General features: G+C 46.5%; 1 protein-coding gene across 2 annotated transcripts in view; it reads left to right on the top strand.

Annotated features, from left to right (window-relative positions):
- Nucleotides 1-915: 915 nt before the first annotated feature.
- Nucleotides 916-13,370, top strand: part of IFT140 (intraflagellar transport 140) — a 2,226,364-nt gene continuing 2,213,909 nt past the window's right edge. Inside the window, exon 1 of one of the 2 annotated variants that reach the window (XM_069646971.1) lies at nucleotides 916-1,107. The gene's annotated coding sequence lies outside the window, so the exon portion shown is untranslated. The remainder of the gene's footprint in view (nucleotides 1,108-13,370) is intronic. The other variant, XM_069646972.1, reaches the window with a different exon arrangement.

The following is a 13,370-nucleotide window of genomic DNA, read 5'->3' as shown; positions in this document are numbered from 1 at the left end:
GCATTTCGGTGCTGGACTGCCCTTGTGGGCGGGACAAAGACTGATATGCAAATAGATATTTCCCATCTGTGAAGGTACAGTGAGCAAAAAGCAATGGCTGCGAACTCTCAATGTGGTTAATAACCACTGAACAGGTTATCATGCCTTGTTCTTTCGAGAGAGGGGCGTCTGCTACCTTTTTTGTATTTTTGAAAGGAACTTGGGGTTGGTCACCCTAGGTTACCTGGGGGCAACCAGACGTGGACTCCCTGCTCTCTGTGCTTAGAGAGGCTCAGCTTCTCCTCACTGATGATGCCCAACAAGGCTGAAACACGTGTATGGGGTTACTGATGGTACTCTTGTTCAGAGAGGAATTGCCATAGCATTTCGGTGCTGGACTGCCCTTGTGGGCGGGACAAAGACTGATATGCAAATAGATATTTCCCATCTGTGAATGTACAGTGAGTAAAAAGCAATGGCTGCGAACTCTCAATGTGGTTAATAACCACTGAACAGGTTATCATGCCTGGTTCTTTCGAGAGAGGGGCGCCTGCTTCCTTTTTTGTACTGTCCCCAAACAAACCTCCTCCTCCTCCACCTCCTCTCCCTTTCCTTAGCGATCTGAGGAGGCTCCTCCAGCATTGCGCCGAACAAAACATACAAATCAATCCTGATAGATCGACTCACAGCACAAAATCCTTTGCGGTGGAATGGTTGACAGCACCAGGTCCCTCCCATAATCGAAAAAGTCCAACCGCTTGTGTCCTTGCTGAATGCAGATTACATTTGTGAACAAAAAAAAGAGTTAATGTAGGTAATTTCTGTCTGTTTACGCAGATGTTTCCACGAAAGAAGATTGGGCATTTCAGTAAGCCTGTGCAGTCGGGCCTCGGCAATCATCGTGAAACTCGGAAAACATCATCGGCAATCTCCGCGGCCACTTCCTGTGCCTGGATGAACTGTTTAGCGAGCCGCCGCGCATTCGGAAACCTCCGTTAGGCTGCAGTCGGCCTCCTCTCAGCCGTTGCCAATGGTAACGCCGTGCGACGCGACCTGCAGGAGAGAGGAGGCCACGGCGCTTTTATGAGCCCCGGAACCACTTCCAGGAACTCGTGGGCCTCCCTTAAGGTACTGCCGCACTGTATCCCGGGGTACAGTGCGTAAGTGGGTTCACTGCCGAGGGCGCGCGAACCGGGTTACCCACACGGTCTCCGTAAGAGATCCAGGCATTAAGTCCTCAGTGGGCGGGTGACAGTGACTCGGGGTACTAGATGGAGGGGGGCACAGTAAATCATCTTGTATTTAATATGTTTGGGGGGGGCCATACTTCCATGGTGTGTACAGCTGAGCTTCGATTTCTCTACTTCTTCCATTGTGGCCTATTACACACGTCGGGGCAGTTAATTTCTTTAGTCATTGGGTGGGAGGGAGACACTGTGGTGCACGGGCTGATTAACATTGCAATCCTAGGGTTCGGTAGGGGATCATCTTATCATAAGGCGAGGGCTAATATATTGGTGATGAAGGCGAAGGGTGCGAGAACATTCATAATAGATAAGTTGTTTATTTCTTGAGAAGTAACAAATATTATAAAAAGGGGAGAAAGTGGATACGTTACGTATTTTAACGTATGGGTTGGCCTTCAAGTTTGGCTTTACGCTTATTTACTACTGCTTATTTAATAGCTATTGAGTATTTTTCCTTAAGGTTGCTACAGAGCAATTATGGGACCGGAGCTAGACCGATAGAGTGCTCTCTTGTTGGACATGCAATGGGTAAATGGAGATAAAATATACCCGCTCGTGTGTTCCATCAGTGGGGAATCGTGGGGGGCTGATGTATTATTATTCTTTAGGGCCGGATATGACAATTTATATTTATTGTACATTAATTGATTTGTGAGTTGGCTCATGCTTTTTGTATGCCATTATGACTTATTCCAAGAAACGTTAAAGGTGTGGTTTAGTTCATGTTATAGATAATTTGCTTATAATTCACGGTAACCTGCAATTTATCATATAAAAGCCTGTAACTTATTTCTTCAGTAAAGTGTGGACATTACCGCAAGTTCTCTCTTGGTTGTCACAGTACTTATGAAGGCTATCTGCGTTTCCGGCAGAACCCTTTTCCCCCCAAAATATTTTTGATAGCCCCTCAAAGCCCAAGCTATAAAGTAAATTAGGCGGAGTGCGTAGGAGTGTTGGTCCCTACCTTTTGTTCCTGCTGATTGTGCTGCGCTGCACACTGCTGCATAGTCGGTCTTCCACCTCTATTCCCTGCTGGAGCCGGATCGAGGCAACTCTTTAAAAACTCCTACCACTGGCAGAGCGACGCAGAGTGTGTGGGAGTGTTGACAGTGTTGCTCCCTACCTTTGTTCCTGCTGATTGTACTGTGCTGCCTACTGCTGCAGAGTCATTCTTCCACCTCTTTTCCCTGCTGGAGTGAGATTGAGGCGACACTTTCAAAACTACCACGCGCGGAGCGATGCAGAGTGTTGCCGGTGTGGTCGTGTGGATCTGGGCAGAGCCATCGAGCACTTCTTTTCTTTCATGGAACCAGTGAAGAGTACGCTTCACTTCTTTACAATGCAGAGGACCCGCCAACAATTGAAATTTCAGGTGAGCTCTCTACCCTCTGCTTTGACTAAGTCCACTAATCTTCTCACCTCCTCAGTTCCATACCCTAAGGTTATGTCTAAGCACGGCATAGTTCCCGCAAGCAGATTAGCTACATCTTGGCTGCATGACTCTAATGGGGGGGGGATTGAATGTATGGGCCTGGCTGCTGCTCTCAAAAGGAAAAAAATGCCCAAAGACTCACTGCCCCTTGAGTTTAACACCCTTGACCCGACCTCTAGCTTCTCGCTGAGAGACACCAAGCCATTGCCCCCATCCTTTGGAGAGCTCTGCCTGCTCAATCTCACTCATGCCAAGATCCTACAAACTGAAAGAGTATTGGCAGGACTCGAATTGGCTGGCCCCTCAATGTGTGAGCCGGAGTCTCCTAATACCATTCCTTAGGGTTGTTGCAACATGTTTTTTGAAACGCCCGCTACAGGAGGGTGCTCGCCTGTTGACTACAGAGGCCGGTTAGCCAGTGCAACGAAATAGAGTAGGCTGTCAAGCTGCCCAACAGCTTTCATGGCGGAGAAGCCCACTCGGGCCGCTTCTGTGGTCTTGAAATGAACGACCTCGGTATCAGAGTTCGTTGCCCCAGACGCTTATGCCAAACATGTGGTTGAACAGCCAAAGACCATTGAATTGGGGGATGTGACTTGCCCTCTGTCATGAATCGAACGCTAATTAGGCAGACAACCAATAATTCAAAGGATACAGGTTGCAAGGTAGACCTTGAAAAAGGATACAAGTCGTGAGAGTACAATCAACCAGCTTGGGGTCTGCTACCCGATCACTGCTGGATTATAATGGAGAGATGATGATGGAATCAAGATAAGACCTTCCAGTTGATGAAACTCTGTCTGATATGCAAGTACAGCCAGAATGTATAATCGATGGAAAGGGCAAGGACCACAAGGTAGACGCCAATCTGGAATTTAAAAGAAACTATCAGTATGCTTCCAAGCAATAACTAAAGCTTCTCACCCCCTCTAACCATACACTAACCTGTTGCCGAAGTCAGAACTCAACTGTCTTTTCCATGTAGAAATCCAGGTAATCCACTGTTAAACAATGTCTAGGAAGGGGAAGGTTAGTGTGGTAACTAATCCAACATGGCACGAGGGCCGCACTAGTGCCGGGTTGGTGCACTTCTGGAGAGTGTCCCAATAGTTCTGTGCACTTAAGGTAATCCAAACGTAGTTCAGAGTTTATGAAAACAATACAAATCCATACATGGTGAATGGGTCCAACGTGGGTAGCAACCAAGTTCCTATGCCCTAAGAATTAACAGAATATGAATGAGCCCACAGGAGTATAGCCTTGAGAAGACTAGGAAATGTGGTGTAATGAGCGTAGCTGAATAGCTCTGCATGCGACATGAAAATAAACTGAAGGATAACTGTCAGCACAATGGGTGCGATTGGGATATCGCCAGAGGAACTTCCTTAAGAATACCACACTCGGGGTAGCGAGTGAAGGAGTCCGTAGGTTGCAGCAATAGGGGCGATAAGGGATTTGCCAGTAGAGCACTTACTTGCAAAGCCACGCTCGGGATTCGCAAGTAAAGTAGTTAGTGGAAGTCAGCAGAAGTGCGATGCGGAAACCGCACGAAAAATGCAAAAGTGTCACTCGGAATAACAGTGAGAAACAGGAATCACCTAGATGTGCTCCGTAGAAGACTTGAACAGGATGAAGTTGTCCGAAACGCTGGGGAAAGATTTAGAACATAAGACTTGGAAAGTCGGAGCTTCCGACCAAGATTGTAACAACAATCAGAAGCAGTGAACGTATGCCGACGTGCTGCTAAATACGTGCCTAAAGACACGTGACTCTAACGGCGTATCAGTTGCCGGCGCCGCTTTCCAGGGAGCGTGTCAAAAAACCTTTATCTTGTATAGAACGGTTTTGCCGTTCTATAGGCATAATGCAAGCCTTGCGGAGTGTTTGATACAGGGGTGGTGTGATGCAGAGGCACAGGCATGACACCCTCCCCTTTTTTATGAAACAAACTCCCTCGCCTCCATGATCGGGTTGCAGGTCACGGACCGAATTTCTTTTCCTTTCTTTGCTCTCATAAAGACTCCCAACGGTGTGTTTTAAATTTCGCCTGAGTCCAGTGACCCTGCCACTAATTTCAAAGATCTGTCGTGTTCCCCACCGTTCTAAAATCATCTACATCAAATCCTTCATCATTTCCTTGCAGTCGAGAGTAGATCAAGAGATGGAATGCGCCAACGTGATCCGAAGAAAACTCGAACTGGAAAGGGCGGACGAGAAATGTCTAATTCTGTTCTGGATCTTTTACATCTAAAACCTTTGATCCAAAATAGAAAAAAGGGCTTGTCTCATACCATTCTGCTATCTCCCCCCTAGGTCAACGAGTGAAGGGGCCGCATTGTCTTCTCCACAACTTAGGGGGGCTACATTGCCCTCTGCAGATGAGGTGGATTCGAAAACAAAAACAAGGAATATGGAGCCTGTTACTCCCTCTCAGATGGTGCCTCCAGTTCCCCTGCTAGCAGTTACAGCTTTAAACCAGATTGTGCTGAGGTCGACCACAGAAGCCACAAGCTTGTCACCTTCGTCCGAAGTCACCACCCAAAGCCTCAATCATTGGCTAATCTTCCTGCCACCCTTCACCCTTTTTTCCTCTGGCTCGAGAAGAAAGAGGAAGCTGCACCTCCTAACAACAAAAGAGCTCCCTCAAATGAAAAAACCGGAACCAACCTATGCCAAAAAATAAAAATATGTATCTTCATTAGACATTTACCAAGCCCACGACTAAACCAAGACCTAGTCAAGTCCCATCCACCAGTGGCTGTAACGAGGATGGCGGTCTCGCAACCACGGAGGATAAAGCCACACAATTTGGAAGTGGGGGAGGACAACTACGTAGCCCAACTTGATGCTGATGAGGAAGCCTGGCTAAACTTTTCTACCTACGTGTTTGATGATGCCCGGGCCAGATGAGCCACAAGTAGCCTCTCGGCAGGTTCCACAGACAGATTTGGCCTCTCGGCCGATCACCATGGTCATGGAGCCTCCTTTTGGCTTTGCCTCGAGAGGTGGTTTCATTGCGCCAACTGTTTGGGCCCTACATTTTTTCCAAACATCTGCCTACTAGCAGTGCCGCAGGCAGGCCCTTCTGAGAGAACGAAACTAATTTCGCCACTAAGGTGGGTAATGGGGTGAAATCGGGATTCTTCGTTCTCAACTCAAGAGACAGTTTTGGGGTTCCAAGCATTTCGGAATAATTTCCCTCCCAAACATCAGCCTGCAAAAACTCCATTGCCGTTTTTTAGATTAGTAGAAAAAAAGACAGAAAATTACATTCGGAGCCAAACTACTGGAGCAAGGGGAAGGTCCGAGCCAAAGAAGGAAAGTTGTCACGCTTGAAGTGTGCTGCGGCACACGAATGTGATCCCGGCAAGACTCTACACATTTCCCCTCTTCGTGAGGTCGGGTTTTTCAAACAATTCTTTTGATCCCAAGTAATCTACTCACTTGGTCAGTCTTGAACGTCTCCTTCCAGTGAAAGCCGGATTGATGTTGAACCGCGCCAACGTCCTGAGGTTATTTCACAATATTCCTTTGTTAAGATTTCTGTGAATTGATGACATTGGATTGTTGAATTTCCTAAAGAACACATCACTTATGAGGTGATTCTTCATCTGAGGTCAAATTCTGTGAGATTGTCACTATTGGAGATATTTAAATTTCACTTGGATTTCGAATGTACTGACTTAACTTTCAAGCTGAGGTCTCCACTTTTTAACCCCTAGTGTGGCCTCGGCTCGTCCAACCCTGAACCACATACCAGAGAAAAGATCTTTTACTAGCCAGGAGTGTCCACGGACTGCCAGTGGACGGGACTATTATAAGGGCTCGAGTGATTCTCGAGTACCTTTGTCTTGCCAGAGCTGGCTTCTCCTTTAACCATCACTGTTACTAATGGCAGGTCCTCCGGTCGAATGATTACACTGGCTCAGAAGGATTTTAAACAGAAATCCCATCTCCTAGGCTCCCAGGGATGCACACTACCTTCAGCCCTTATTGTTAATTAACAACATGCCTCTAGCTGGAAAATAGCCTTCTAGAATGCCAAGGGCTACTCGCATTTATTCACAGACCTGGGTCTTTTTTCAGGGGTACTGGATAGAATATGCCTTCAGGAAACCTGGCCCCTATGCTGTCCAGCTCTAGACGGATAAACTTCGCTCCTCAACCCGGCGTACAGAGGGATAAAAGGACACCCGGCTTCTGGTCTACTTACTTTTGTGAAGAACGAAAGGGTTATGAAGGTTGAGGCCTTGACCACTCCCAATCCATTCTTTCAGGTCATTGGCATCGCCTTCAAGTCCTTGGATGCCGAAGTTTACCAGCGCTCTCTTTTGTTTAACGTAAACTGGAACCCGTTAGCCATCCCCACTGAAGGCCTCATGAATACTGCTATGTCGGCCATTGACTAATGGGTACCGTATCTCAACCCCCACTATGTGATAGTGGGAGGCAATTTAAATTGCCCTTGTATCAGTAAAGAGTTGACCGCTCCCAGCTCAGAACGTGAAAGGCGAGCATCTGAATGGATGGACCTGATGCACCCGAGAGATCTTCACATTTTAAGATTGTCTTCCCTGGTGATTGTCTTCTGATACCTACATGGTCCAGTGATTCTTCCTCAAGCATCTTGGACTATGTTTTTGTATCCAGCTGTTAGGGAGAATTCTCTCTTTAGGCTGAATTTCCTAACCTAGCGAGCCCCCCCGCAGCTTTGCTGGATTTCTGGAGTTTGTTTTTTTCTCCTGCCAAGAGTGAGACTCTTTTTCCCCCACTCTTGGACATGATTTATGGTGTTCCTTTGACTGGTAATGTGTTTTATGGGCTATGGGGTCCTTTACTCCATAGGGTATCATGTGTTTTTACTATGTGTGTTACACAGCACCCTCCTTGCGGTAACACAGGGGTGTCATAGTGACACCCCACCATAGACTCAATACCCTGGGACTGACTACTGTCTCCCAGGGCATGTAAAGTCACCATTGGCTTTACTAGTCCCCAATTATTAACAGAAACCGGTACAAACCATCATATTGTAGACATACTGGTCAGGGCAATTCGATTGCCCCGGGGTCTGTTAGTCGAGGGGGCACGTCTCCGTCCCCCCTGATCGAGTTTTGGCTGGTGGCTGTGGAAACTACGTTTTATATTCGACCACGAATATATCCCTATGGGATTTTCACATTGCTCGAGGCTACCAACTTTAATTATTTAATTCTCATAGCCTCGAACATACCGCCGGTTTATTTATTTAATATAAATTCGCCGGTTGGTATTTTTTGCCAAGACTCGATTCTAAAATGGCGTTTGTGTTCTCTTCTGTGACTCCAACCCAAGTCGAGCCCTTTGTTCCACTTTTTGGCAGGCTTCTCCACAGAAGCCTCCAAAAGTGGTGCCACTCTGTCTGGGTACCACAGGGGGTGTCGGAGGGGGTTTAGGCACCCTGGACTGAGTTACCTTGGTAACTCAAGTCGCACTCTTGTGTGATTGGCCACCACTTAGCATGTTTGATTGACAGCTAGGCTGAGTGAATGGGGGTATGCTGCATAAAAGCAGGGCTTTGGGGACTGGAACTTCAGAAGTCGCCACAGGACCTGAGAATCCGACAAGGGAGAAGCTGAGCTGACCTACCACGATGACACCACCGGTGGAGCCCTGCGGAACCGACTCAACACTTCCCGACGACAGAGAAGATCTCCCGGATGGAGAGGCTTCTTCCCCTGACTGGTGGGCACAACCAGTTTACCTTCTTCTCTTCGCACCCCAGACCGGTTTGTGGTCGAATTGCCCGTGCCAAGCACCCCGGCAGCCAGATAGCCACTTACCACTGGACCGCGAATCAACTGATCGCTCCTGAGAAACTCCGCGGCTGGTTTCTTCCCTGGCAGTGCAACAGACTCCTGTCTTCCTCCCCGACGAGATCCTCTCTTCCCCCGGACGAAGCACCTACTTGCATCCGCTGCCAGGAACAACTGCCCCCGCTGGAGTATTCTCACCACTTTAAGGTACTGTGTCCGCCAGGCCTCCCTTTCTAAAGATTGCTACAAGGTAATAATAACCCCTTAACCTTCTGGACTGGGCTGGCCGCCTTGACCCTCTAACTGGTCCCTTTCTTTGGTCCAACTCCTTTTTGTTTGAACCGTTACAAGACTTTTGTGCACTGAAACCGTGTGACCTTGGACACGTTTTGATCCTCTTAAAGCGGATCCGGCCTACTGACTCTGAATTCACGGTGTTACTTTGCCTTCCTCTCTTGTTGCGTTTGTGAAAAAGTGTTGGAATCTGTTTCAATTAATTCTCTGCTTTTCTCTCCCTTTTTAAAACACTGGGCAAACTCTTTGCGGGCTTTCTCTTGCGTCAGCTGCAGACTTGGTCCGCCAGTGCTGAAATAGAGGACCCTCGACAATCTGGTTTCGTGAAGGGCACCAGAACAGTCTTGCATTTGTTTTTGATACTGAAAGGGAAAGCACGTAAGAGTAAATCCAGAATCTATTTGGCCTTCATAGACCTCAAAAAGGCATTTGACAACGTGGACCGTCTTTTATTATGATGAAAAATGGAGGCCTAGAAATGCCCAGCAGACCTAATAGAGGTGATTCCATCCTTTTACTAATCAACCAGTGTGCAATATCGATTGAATGCACAAAGCCTCATAACGTCTCCCATCAATATGTTTCTAGGATTAAAGCGGGAATGTCCGTTGGCACCAATCTTGTTTAATTTATTCTTATTAGACGTGGGTACTTATTTGAACAAGGCTCAAGCTTTTCCCCCCTAAGATGGGTTGGTGAACACTTAGCAAGACATTAGTTTGCAGACGATTTGGTCTTGATAGATTCAACGATCGGTCTTCAGAGGACTTTGGACAGCCTTTACACATACCTGGACGCCAACAGGCTTGCCATGAACTTAGTCAAAACCAAGGTACTGATATTGGGCTCACGTGGGCTGCAGCAAGGGCTAACATTCAAGTGGTATGTGAAAAAAAGCCCCTGGTTCAAACACTGACAAGCTCTAATTGGGGACCTTGGTCGACAATAATAAGGTGGATCTACTGCGCCAGATGGCCTTGAAGGCAAGTCTCGGAATTCTAACTGCCCAGGCCTGGTTCATAGGAAATTCAGAACGTATTCTCTTCTCCCTGTGCTGGCTTTCTATAAATCCAGGGGGACGCCAGCCCTTGCATATGGTGCTGATGGATTTATGTGTACTTCGTGGGCAATTTGGAAGTCACTTGAAGGAAGCTTTTGGAGGAAAGTCCTTCGGCTGCCTAATCAATTCCCATCTCAGTTATTCGATAAGAACTGGGCCTAACTTCGCTATTAGCAAGAGTTACATGGAAAACGCTACCTCTTTTTCGAAATTGTACATTGCCTTGCGCTCCAACACCATTTCTAGTGTTAGCAGCAGAGATGGAGGAAGGGTCTAATGAATTATTGGTCCAGTGGAGCAGAGGATGTCTGAATCAGTTAGCCTACTTACAAACTGACGTCGACTAATTAAGCAGGAATCCAGCTAAAGTAAAGTGGAATCTCTGGCAGGATGACTGGATTAACACTCGAGAGAATAAGGATGCTTTTCAGTTTCCCATGGCAATGAAGACCGAAAACAAACAGCCGAACAATTTACCAAAATACTTGACTAAATTCCCTACCGACTGGTACAAGTCTCAATTCTTGCGTTTCCGATTCAACCTTTTCCCCCACTAATCACCTGAGGAAGATATATAAGCTAACTGACATAGTGGACGGTCGGTTCTGCAAAAAAACAGGGACACCGGAAACTCTGAAACACATCACTCTACTTTGCCCAGGCTTAACAGATCTATGAACAAATTTCATGGATAAATGGATGACCTTCCAACAAAAAGACGCCAAGGCCGTTTGCTTGCACCTATTGCAAGACAAAGACTTAACGATAATCTTTGGCCTCATCCAATATCTTAAGGTGGTCTTCGATGGGATTAAGATAACACCTTCCCTAGAGTTCCAGTGACTGAGAATGAGGACGCCTGACGGGTCTTAATTATAGGTGTGGAAATGTCGTTGGTTTTTATCTTTTGTTCTTTTTGTCTTATGTCTTGACAAAGGTTTGTAATAAACCATGAGTCTTAACAATAAAAGAAAAAATATTACATGCCCAATAATCCTTCTGTTTGCTTCCTGTTAACTTGTTCGCAGAATTTATGGTATACTGTTTAGAGTGTGTGCTTGCTAGTTGCCAATTTGGTCCAGCTCGATAGCTGGAAGAGCTTGATGAACAGAGATCTGGCATCTGTGCAGGCAACTTAGGCACTTGAGGATGATTTTATTTCTTTTTTTTTTCTCCAAACCTCAGATCCTTTTTGGTTCTGTGGTAGTGTTAGGGAGAATTCTCATTTATGGCTAATTTCCCTTACCTAGTGAGTCCCTCAGCAGCTTTGCTGGATTTCTGGGGTTTATTTTTTCCACCTGGTAAGAGTGTGAACCTTTTTCCCACTCTTACATGTGTTTTGCCATGTGTATTTCTACTTTTTGTGTGATCGTGGGCTCTGGAGCAACATCACTCCATGAGCCCAACTTCTTGTGTGTTACATAGCACCTTCAGTACAGTAACGCAGGGTTGTCTCTAAGACTTCCCACTGACTTCATTTTTCTGGGGCTGACTACTGCCCCCCAGAAACAGGTAAAGTTGCCATTTACTTTATGTAGTCATTTAACCTACAGACCCAGTACACCCCATCTTACATGGAGTATTGTAAAGGGTTAACTCTGATCCCTTTTTGTCTGTACCTCCTGCAGCCTTGCTTAGCTCCCTTAACACTAAGACTTGGCTGGTGGCAGTGGATTCTACCCTAACTTTTCTACCGCGATTATACTATATAAACGTGGTACTGTTTTAGGCTATTGTTTTAGCCTCGAACATAAACCTGCTTGACCAAATACTTTTTCTTTTAACTCCGGTCGGGTTTAATCGCGATTTCTTTTTGTTAATATCCTTCTTGTTTTTACTTTGCGCGGCAAACCCGGTTTGCCTTCTTTGTTCGCCGTCCTTTGGCGGGCTTCTATGAAGAAGCCCTACTTTGGTGTCTAGGTGTCTAGGTGGGCTGAATATGAGGGAGGGGTTTAGTAACCCCCTGCACAGGGTCTCCTTGGAGACCCAAGTCGCACTTTGTGTCCATTGGCTAAGGTGGTTGTCTGGGCATGTACAACCCCCCTGCTGTGTGAATGACAGCCAGGCTGTGTGAATGGGGGATTTTGGCATAAAAGGCAGGACTCTTGGGCTGGAAGTCAGAGTCGCCACTGGAACTACAAGAACCGAAGAGAAGCGGAGAAGAAGACGCTTCTGCACCTTTCGAGTCCCGGTGAAGCCCTGCTGCAGTCCTGAGCTATCTTCCCTTCAACGATAGAGAAGTTCCAGTCTGGAGTCTTCTTCCCTTGAACCTGGTGGGATCAACCAGCTCACCTGCTACAGCCAGAGAATCCTCTTCTGGGTCGAAAACGCTGCAATGAGCTGTAGTGGTCCGGCTAGTCACCAGAAGAGCCCTCTCCTGTTTGAAAGGAGCGCCCCTTTTATCCACTGTTGCTTTGCTGCTGCTGGCCTCATCCCTGGGTAGTGCAGATCGCTCCAGACGTCGTCCTTCTTGTCCCCACGACTGAAGCTACAGGAACCATGATTCTGCAGGAACTACCAGGAACAACTGCCGTAGCACCAGCTTTCTTCATTTGAACAAGGTAGTGTCCATTTGGTCGTTCTCTCCATCCGACCTTGAGGAATCGGGATGAACCCTTTTCCTCGCCGAAGGCTTGTACTATCTTCCTTCCCTCTTATATTTTTTGCATCCCTTTGACAATATCCAAGTACTCCCGGCAATGTTAATCTCGAAATCTTCTAATCGTGTGCTCTTCGACAACAGAGCCCTGCTCCATTTGACACTGGCCCATGCCTATTGACTTTATCTGTCTCTTAGAACAGGTCCTCTGATTCTAGTGCCTTGACAAAAGTATTGCCTATGATTTTTACCCCCTATTCCTTGGTTTTTATTCAATGGGTTAAATGTGTTTTGACTACGGTTACAATTCTTCCCGTGGGTACACTTTTCTTTCGTAAGACCGAACTGTCATTACTGTCAAAAAGTGAGCACTTCTTAACCCCCGGTAACGTCTTTTTGTTTCACAACACTGGTCTGTCAGATCCTAATGTACTTACCTTGAATTGACTTGAACCAAAGTAAATGGTTGTATGTAGTATATTTTAGAGTGTGGTTTTGTTTAATAGAAGTGAAGTGTTTTGTGAACAGATGGTTTAAAAACAGATGTACTTATATTTTTTAACCAGAAACCTTGAGTCAGTGTTAGCTTGAGTCACAGTAATTGTAGTCCTTTGTGTAATTCCTATTACTGCTCATTTGCTCTTGAGATAGGTCTGGCTGCTCTGCTACTGCTACCACTATAACTGTGTAGTATGGGCTTGTACCAAAGGTGAAATTGTACTGCCACTTGTAGACTTATTTGTCTGCAGTGTTCCCTAAGGGTACTGCAGAGGATTCCGCCTAACAGGTAGCAAGTTAGATCTGCTTGAACATCATGTTAGAAGTTGTAAATGTGGGTTTAAATCTGGACACTTTTTGTACCTATTTTTTCCTGCTTTAGGTATCTACTTCTTCAGCCCGCTTCGGATGTGGCTCTAGGAGCTGCAGGCTGGCGGGCAGGGTTGCTCGTTGGTTATGTTTGTGG

Source organism: Ambystoma mexicanum, chromosome 2q (genome assembly GCF_040938575.1).
Source record: "Ambystoma mexicanum isolate Mex_15411 chromosome 2q, UKY_AmexF1_1, whole genome shotgun sequence".
NCBI lineage: Eukaryota > Metazoa > Chordata > Amphibia > Caudata > Ambystomatidae > Ambystoma > Ambystoma mexicanum.
Note: the sequence above shows the minus strand (reverse complement) of the source record. Positions and strands in the feature narration are given on the sequence as shown.